The sequence below is a fragment of the Geospiza fortis genome, unplaced genomic scaffold (genome assembly GCF_000277835.1).
Source record: "Geospiza fortis unplaced genomic scaffold, GeoFor_1.0 scaffold16, whole genome shotgun sequence".
Classification (NCBI taxonomy): domain Eukaryota; kingdom Metazoa; phylum Chordata; class Aves; order Passeriformes; family Thraupidae; genus Geospiza; species Geospiza fortis.
In genome coordinates, this window is record NW_005054302.1 from 3,106,677 (window position 1) to 3,113,841 (window position 7,165).

General features: G+C 39.7%; 1 long non-coding RNA gene across 2 annotated transcripts; it reads right to left on the reverse strand.

Annotated features, from left to right (window-relative positions):
• Positions 1-4,270: 4,270 nt before the first annotated feature.
• On the reverse strand, positions 4,271-7,164 carry LOC115949478. 2 transcript variants are annotated; one of them, XR_004082921.1, is made up of 2 exons: positions 7,080-7,164; positions 4,271-4,887 (listed from the first exon to the last, which is right to left on the reverse strand). It is a non-coding gene; the product is annotated as an uncharacterized LOC115949478 (long non-coding RNA). The 2 variants fall into 2 exon arrangements; XR_004082920.1 differs by having other exon boundaries at positions 7,129-7,163.
• Position 7,165: the final 1 nt, after the last annotated feature.

A 7,165-nucleotide genomic window follows, 5' to 3' on the forward strand; every position in this document is an offset into this window, starting at 1 on the left:
TGTTCCTCAGAAATTAGGTTATGGATGATTTGCTGTGGATCCTCTGGACTACTTCAACTAAATCTCTCCATTATAGACCAGCCACAGAGGGCCTACACCTAAGCAGCAGGAACATGAGACCCATAAGTAATATAAATGCCATGTGAGCAGGAGATTCCCTAAGCCTTGTGAACACGAGACAGTCTGTGTATCTCAACTTTTTGCTCTTGGTATAGCTTATGCCTTCTTGGACATATGCAATTCAGATATTCCAGAATATCAACTCCTTCAAGTTCCCTCAAGACCTTTCACTTCTCTAGAAAAAGGTTATGTAATGGCTTGGAAATCCTCTCTGGCTGTACTCAGCAAAACAGCTCCTGCCTGACTACTGCCAAATGGGGACTGTCAACTTTACCCATAGCTTTGTCAAGGATTTTTATTAGTGCCATTATTACTGTTCCTTTGTGAGTGAATCCAACAGCAGCTTTGATGCAGCTACAGACTGTGGATCCCTCACCAGCAAATATATCAAGACTGCCCACAATATTCACACAAATAGTAAAGCTGTTTTTCAGCTCTGCAAGTGCCAAATGCAGACACCTATGGAAAAAGATTCTGCTGACTACAGTGAACTTCATATTAGGACTTCCAAATGTTTAAGAAAGGATTGCAGAATCTTCTGATGCTGTGTGTCTACCACACACTCCTTCTATTAGGTTAGATAATACTAAACTAAACATGTACATGGAAAATAATCACGCCTTCCCCCTGCTTATATAAAAATAGGTGCTTATACAAAAATAGGTGCAATCACAGCTCATAAATAGTATTGTGAGCAAAAGAAGAAAACAAAATTTGAAATAATGGAATTCATTACAGAAAACAGTAATTTAGAGTTTTATTATTCCTTTCTTTTTCACAGAAATAATTATATATACTTTACCATCTTCAGTAGTATTAAGGATGTGATAATTAAGGTAACTTTCTTTAATAAATCACAGTAGCAGTGCAACATGTTATTAATAGTTGCTTTAGACTGTGGTCTGGGAAAAGAAACAAGAAATAAATATACGATGCTGCTTCTACTTCAACATTTCCAGAAAACACATATTTTAAAAATATTTTACAGGTTACAATACTGATAATTCTATAATTGTTTCTTTGGTAATACTGTGAAGTAATGCCTTGCCATCTTTATAGTATTTTTTGAACTACATAATAATAGTTATTTTAAATTATATCGGTCACAGTCAGATTGCATTTAAAAATATAAAGTCAGAGTCCCTAATAAATCCTTCTGGTTTTTCAGGTAACACAGATAAAATTAACTTTGCTAATCTTGACATGTTTTATGGTACCCTTATGCACAATTTCTATCCCTCTCTCTTTTTAAGTACAGAATCTATACAGCAGAAAGTCTTAGGCAATCTTAACTATAGTTATTACTGCCAACTCTTCCTATAAAATTCAGGGTGAAATACTGGTATAATTAAAATTGATTGCAATGATCACACTGATTTCAGAGAATGAAGAAAAGAGAAGAAACACCCCCTGAAATAGAACAAGGTCCCAGCAACACAATTCTCTATTTACATAGGAAGCACTGGTAATAAGATTTCAGGAAATCCTATGATTAAATATTATAGGCAAAATACATATATAAATGTGCATATATTTGTATGTATATAAAAGTATCGGTTAAAGGTCAAAATGACAGAATTTCACTTAGATATAGGTCTCTCTTTTTAATCGGTGCTAGCAGCACTGCAGAAGAATGTTTGCAAGGGAAGAAAAATTAACGATAACTTATTAGGTGAAAACACGAGGAAAATATAATCGCTAAAACACATAATGTAATTCCATTACTTAAAACGTTTTTAGGGGAGCTCTACTATTGCTGCAAGACTGCCATGGGATCTTATCATTAAAAGATAAAACAGCAGTTGAACTACAGCTCTCATCTAATAGCTCGAAAGTCTCCAATCTTCAGAGATTTATGTATACAGTTAATTTTATGCAAAGTAGTCTTGCTTCAGACCACAGAATTTTTCAAAATGCTTAAAATTAGGGGTAATATATGAAACTTGTCACAGAACTGAGACCTATAGCTTTACATGGAAAGTAATAGCAAATAAACTTTTCAAATTTAAAAACTGGATATTCCTTCACAAAAGAGGATCAGTTTTGATCTGCCTTTTGTATTCACATTAGCGTTTCAATAGTCTGTGTACCATTTCTTTAATAAATCAAATATTTATCACAAAAAGGTTACTGCCAGCTTAGAAACTGCATTTTAAAATCTTTCCAATTCCATTACTTCCATTCTCAAATTAATTTTTTTAAGCAAGAATTTTGCTTTCAACTTTTTTTCTCTGATTTTCAACTTCACTTAAAAAAAATAATTCTGAAGCTTGAGGGAACTTGTTACAAACACCAGCAATGTTTTTGAGCTAACTACATACAAAGAGTGGGGAAAGACAGTGTGTTAGAAAGGTCAGTATAAATGAATGCTATGAGAGGTATTTGGGGACACATATTTTAGATAAATTTTAATTCTTTTCCTTTTAAATGGACTCTATCATGATAAGCTTTCAAGTAACTTTAGCAAGTTGAAAATATTTGAAGATAAGCTATATTTATAGTGTAGCTCCTAACTGCAAAGATTGCTGTGAACTCTTATTTATGAGCTGGATAGTGTTATCTAGCCACAAAATGCTCACATTTATTTTCAGATCTACTAGTGGATGAATGTTGACTGTCTAGTAATTAGTTCCATTTCCATCATCTCCAAAGCATACAAAACAACTGGACTTTTTGTAAACTAACAGCTTAAAAGATTCTTCATTGGAGGAAGTTAATTCAGATTCCTTGAAAGTAGTCTCTCCTCTATTTGTTGTTTGGCTTTGTTTTCTTTTTTTCTTGTGGAGGAGGGATGGATAGAAATTATGAAAAAGGTCAAGGTTGAACAGGGCTCTGAGCAACCTGACCTAGCTGAAGACGTTTCTGCTCATTGGAGGGAGGTGGACTAGATGACCTTAAAGGTTCTAACTATTCTATGAATAACAGTCATACAACGCAGCTTTGGAAATCCCTGAAGTCAGCTTCTAGCATTCACCATGAAGACCTTGGTACAGGACTTTTGAGCCTCTGGATAGAGACCAAGGTATCACCTAACCAAGGTATCAGACTAAGGTCCAGTTCTGTCAATCACCCTGTACTTTTCTAAGTGTGCTAAGAACATTTCGTGTTATCGCTTTTCAGAAAACTTGTCTTCCCTGTGCTTACATCCTTACCTGCTTCAGAGTGTTTGCCTTGTACTCATAGGCAAACAGACTATTCTCATGTTTGCTAAAGTAAAACAGAAGTGATATTTTTAAGACACCATATAAGTTTGACTGGGCTAAAGAAGATCTGGCTTTGTGAGACCTTCCATTTCAATCTTCTGTCTGACACTGGGCAAAATATTATCTTACAATCCAGTTCTTGACGTATAAAACCAAGTGGTGATATTTGTTGTCTTTCGATTAGCTTGTCTGTTCAGCTCTGCCAGGAAAGTATCAAAATACTGTTAGCACACTTACAGCCTAAAATCTCACATTTGGTTGGAGCTTACTGTCACATGTACTTATGTTAAATAAATCAGACCAACCCCCATGCTATTTCTTGTGAGATGGGGACATGTATACAAAAGATGGCTTGCCTGCTTCCCTCCTCAGTTTAGAAACAGCTGATCACTGCCTTTCCCAATCCAGTTTATGCAGCATTTTAAGTCCAGGAAGACAGACAAACATGATGGGTGGCCTTCAGACTAACTGACTGAATCCAGCTCTCAACTCTTACTCTGTAAGAAAGGGTTTAGACAGAATGTAACAGGAGTTAATTTAAGCTGTTCCAAGAGTAAATGAATGCTGGCACTAAGCCTAATGCTCTTGAGGGGATTGGAGTTCTAGTAGAGAGTGAATCCCTCTTGGAACTTGGCCTAACGCTCTTAAAAGACACTGAGACGTGGAAGTGGACCTTCAGGCATGAGGAGATGTATGTTTACTCGGCTTTTTTTTTTTTTTTTTACTTTGTAACAAAACTTAAAAGAAATAAGTTTCTGCCAAACATGATTTCCTAAGAATGACAGGACTCACAAGGGTTTTGTTTCATGGTGGCATGTTTTTTGTCTTTTGATGTGACTTTACATTCATTCATTGTGCCTAATGAAAGACTAAGAAAAGACTGCATTTAAGCCTTGTTACATAACTATTCAGTGGGACACTGAATCTTAAAGAAAAATTACATTTTAAACATTTCAGAAAACATTTTATTAGTATTTTCATTTGCTTTTTCAAATTTTCAGCAATGCAAACACCTCTAGTACAAAGTGTGATGTCACCACACAGAAAGCATTTTATAAAAAAGCAGGCATGACATCTTGCTAAATGTAATGATTTCTGCTTATAAGAGCATGGAAGAGCAAACTGAGCAGGACAGCAAATGGAGGTAACATTTTAGTGCTGCAGCATACAGTAGCTGATGACATTTGTCACCACATAACTCATTTTGTCTGGTGAAACCTTTATTATATTTACCAGACAGTCAGCATCAGACCACAGAGATCTTTGCTTTCTGTCATAAACCACCCTGCAGTGATACTGCATAGAGTGCAACAGGACTCTGTCTGACTCACCAGGAGTTTTCTAGCTGTTTCAGTTGTGTGTTCTCACAGCACTTACAACTGTAGCAGCACAGTGACAGCAGCTTCGTATTCCGGGAGCCTGGGCCCATGAGGTGAATTTACTGCAGGAGACAAGGGGTGGCTGAGGACACTGAACTTGCCCATCAGCATTGCGTGCTCTCAGCCATATGAGGATAGCTCTCCATTCACACTGCAGCTGCATCTGTTCCAGGCAGGAATGTCATCTGAGGAAAGATAAATGACCTACTTATTTGTTTTTACTTAAAGAAAATCTGAAAATGCCTGTCAGAACAACGAATTAAACCTCCTTGCCTGTGCTGTGGTCGTGTATTCAACATCAAGGGATCTGGCATTCAGAAATCAAATCTCTCAGCCATCCTTTACAAGATGTTTCTAAGATGTTGCCAGCACTCATGAAGCGCTTGCTATTGGCTTACATAGACAGTAAAGTACTTTTAAGGTGTTTGTAAAAATACTATGTGTCAAACTGTAAGATTGGGATGGCAAATATTTTGTCTGTCTAGAGGGAAACAGAAATAGGCAATAGGAATTTCCTACAAGTTTTACAGATGAAGTGGGATTTTCCAGTATGTTTAACAATTGACAGATTTTGCTCCTATGTTTTATATTGGGATTAGAAAGGCCTTTCCCATATGAGTTAATTTCTAGGTCTCTGAGAATAGGAAAAAGCTTTTGCAATGTACATTAGCATGTAGAGATGGAAACCATTCATCCTGGATGTTGCACTCCTGGGTGATTTTGCAATGAGCAGTCATTTGTGCTCCCCAGAGAAGGTGCTTTTGAAGGGTTTGTATCCTGCTAAGGACTTGAGTCCTGAGATTCTTGAAGACGTCTCAAACACTTCACAGAACGACACTCAGTGAACAACACATGCTAAAAGAAAACTGGATAAATTCTGAAATGCCATTAGTTAAATGACTGAAATGATGCTCTATGAAACTGAATTCATGACTCTGAATTCAGGTCAGGGAAGGAGAGTGAACTAAAATTATTTTGATGGCAGTGATGGATGATCACCTTCTGTCAGTGGATAGAGAGCAAAAAAGCATTTCCATGTTTCAGAGCCCATACCAGAACATTTGTAACGTTGACAACACAGCATTGGTTGTCATATCAGAAAGAGGTGGAACATACAGTTTGCTAAAACAGACTGAGTACCTTCTGAAGGCCCCCAACCAAAGACCAAAGCAATAGCAAATTGCATGCAGCTGTTCTCTCAGCAGTCTTTCTCCACATTCACATGGAGTCACTAGGTGAACTACTCTCACAACAAGGATATCGGGACTGCCAACATACAAATGACATTTAACTTACTCTCTGCTCTACTTCATATGACCTTATTAATTCTCAGATGGCCCAATTTTTGAATGTGATCAACTAACTAATGTTTGAATGTAACCAACCAAGACCTAGAGAGCTTTGTTAAAACAATGGCAGTGAGGAAAAAAAAGCACTCTGAAGCATTCATGGTGAGTAGCAATCTTTTGGCACAAGCGTTACTGCCAACCAAGTCATTCTGTAATGCTTCTCAGCTAACACCTCTGCCATGACAATTTCTGTAAACTCATCTTCTGTCACTTGTATTTCACAAGAACCTCCACTCTGCCCTTGAAAAGGATATTCTAAACTTGCTCATGCTTTTGTAGTTTCTGATCTGGATCACATACTGGGCAACACATCCATACGGGCCATCAACGCCTCGGAAATCATCAGCACCGGCTCAGCCCTGCTTATGGAAGAAGCTCACCTAACCTGCCTTGCCCAGTACCCCGGGATTTCCGCAGTACCTCCAACCCCGCTCGTGACCCACTGCTGCTCATGGCTCTCAGCAGTGGGAATTTGCTCTGGCAGAAGAGTCACACCAGGGAACGAGGCGAAGCTGAGCTCTGTGACAGACACACGGCGGTGGCCGGGACACCCCTGGGGCCGCAGGAGCGCTGCGAGCGTCGCCACTTTCACTCCCTACCGCATAGGCCAGGCCTCTCCTGCCCCCTCCCCTGACAAAACCCAATACCTGGTCCCTGCCCTGCCCGCCTTCCCTCCCCACCGGGAACCCGTCGGGAAGGGGGCCCTGCCGCCTGCCCTCACCTGGGGGCTCCCTGGCCCGGGACGGAGGCACCGGGCGCACTCCGCCTGAGTTACAGAAACAGGGCAGGAATTAGGTTGGAAAAGATTTCTGGGATCATCGAATCCAACCTGTGGCCCAACACTGCCGTGTCAACTAGCCCATGGCACTGAGTGCCACGTCTAGTCTTTCCTTAAACATCACCAGGTCCCTGGGCAGCCCATTCCAACGCCTAACCACCCTTGCTGTGAAGAAATTCCTCCTAATGCCCAACCTAAACCTCCTCTGGCGCAGCTTGAGACTATGTCCTCTCGTGCTGTCGTTTGTTACCTGGGAGAAGAGCCAACCCTCGCCTGGCTAGACCCTCCTTTCAGGTTACCTCTCTGCCAGCTCCGTCCCCTCGGGTTGTGCGGGTG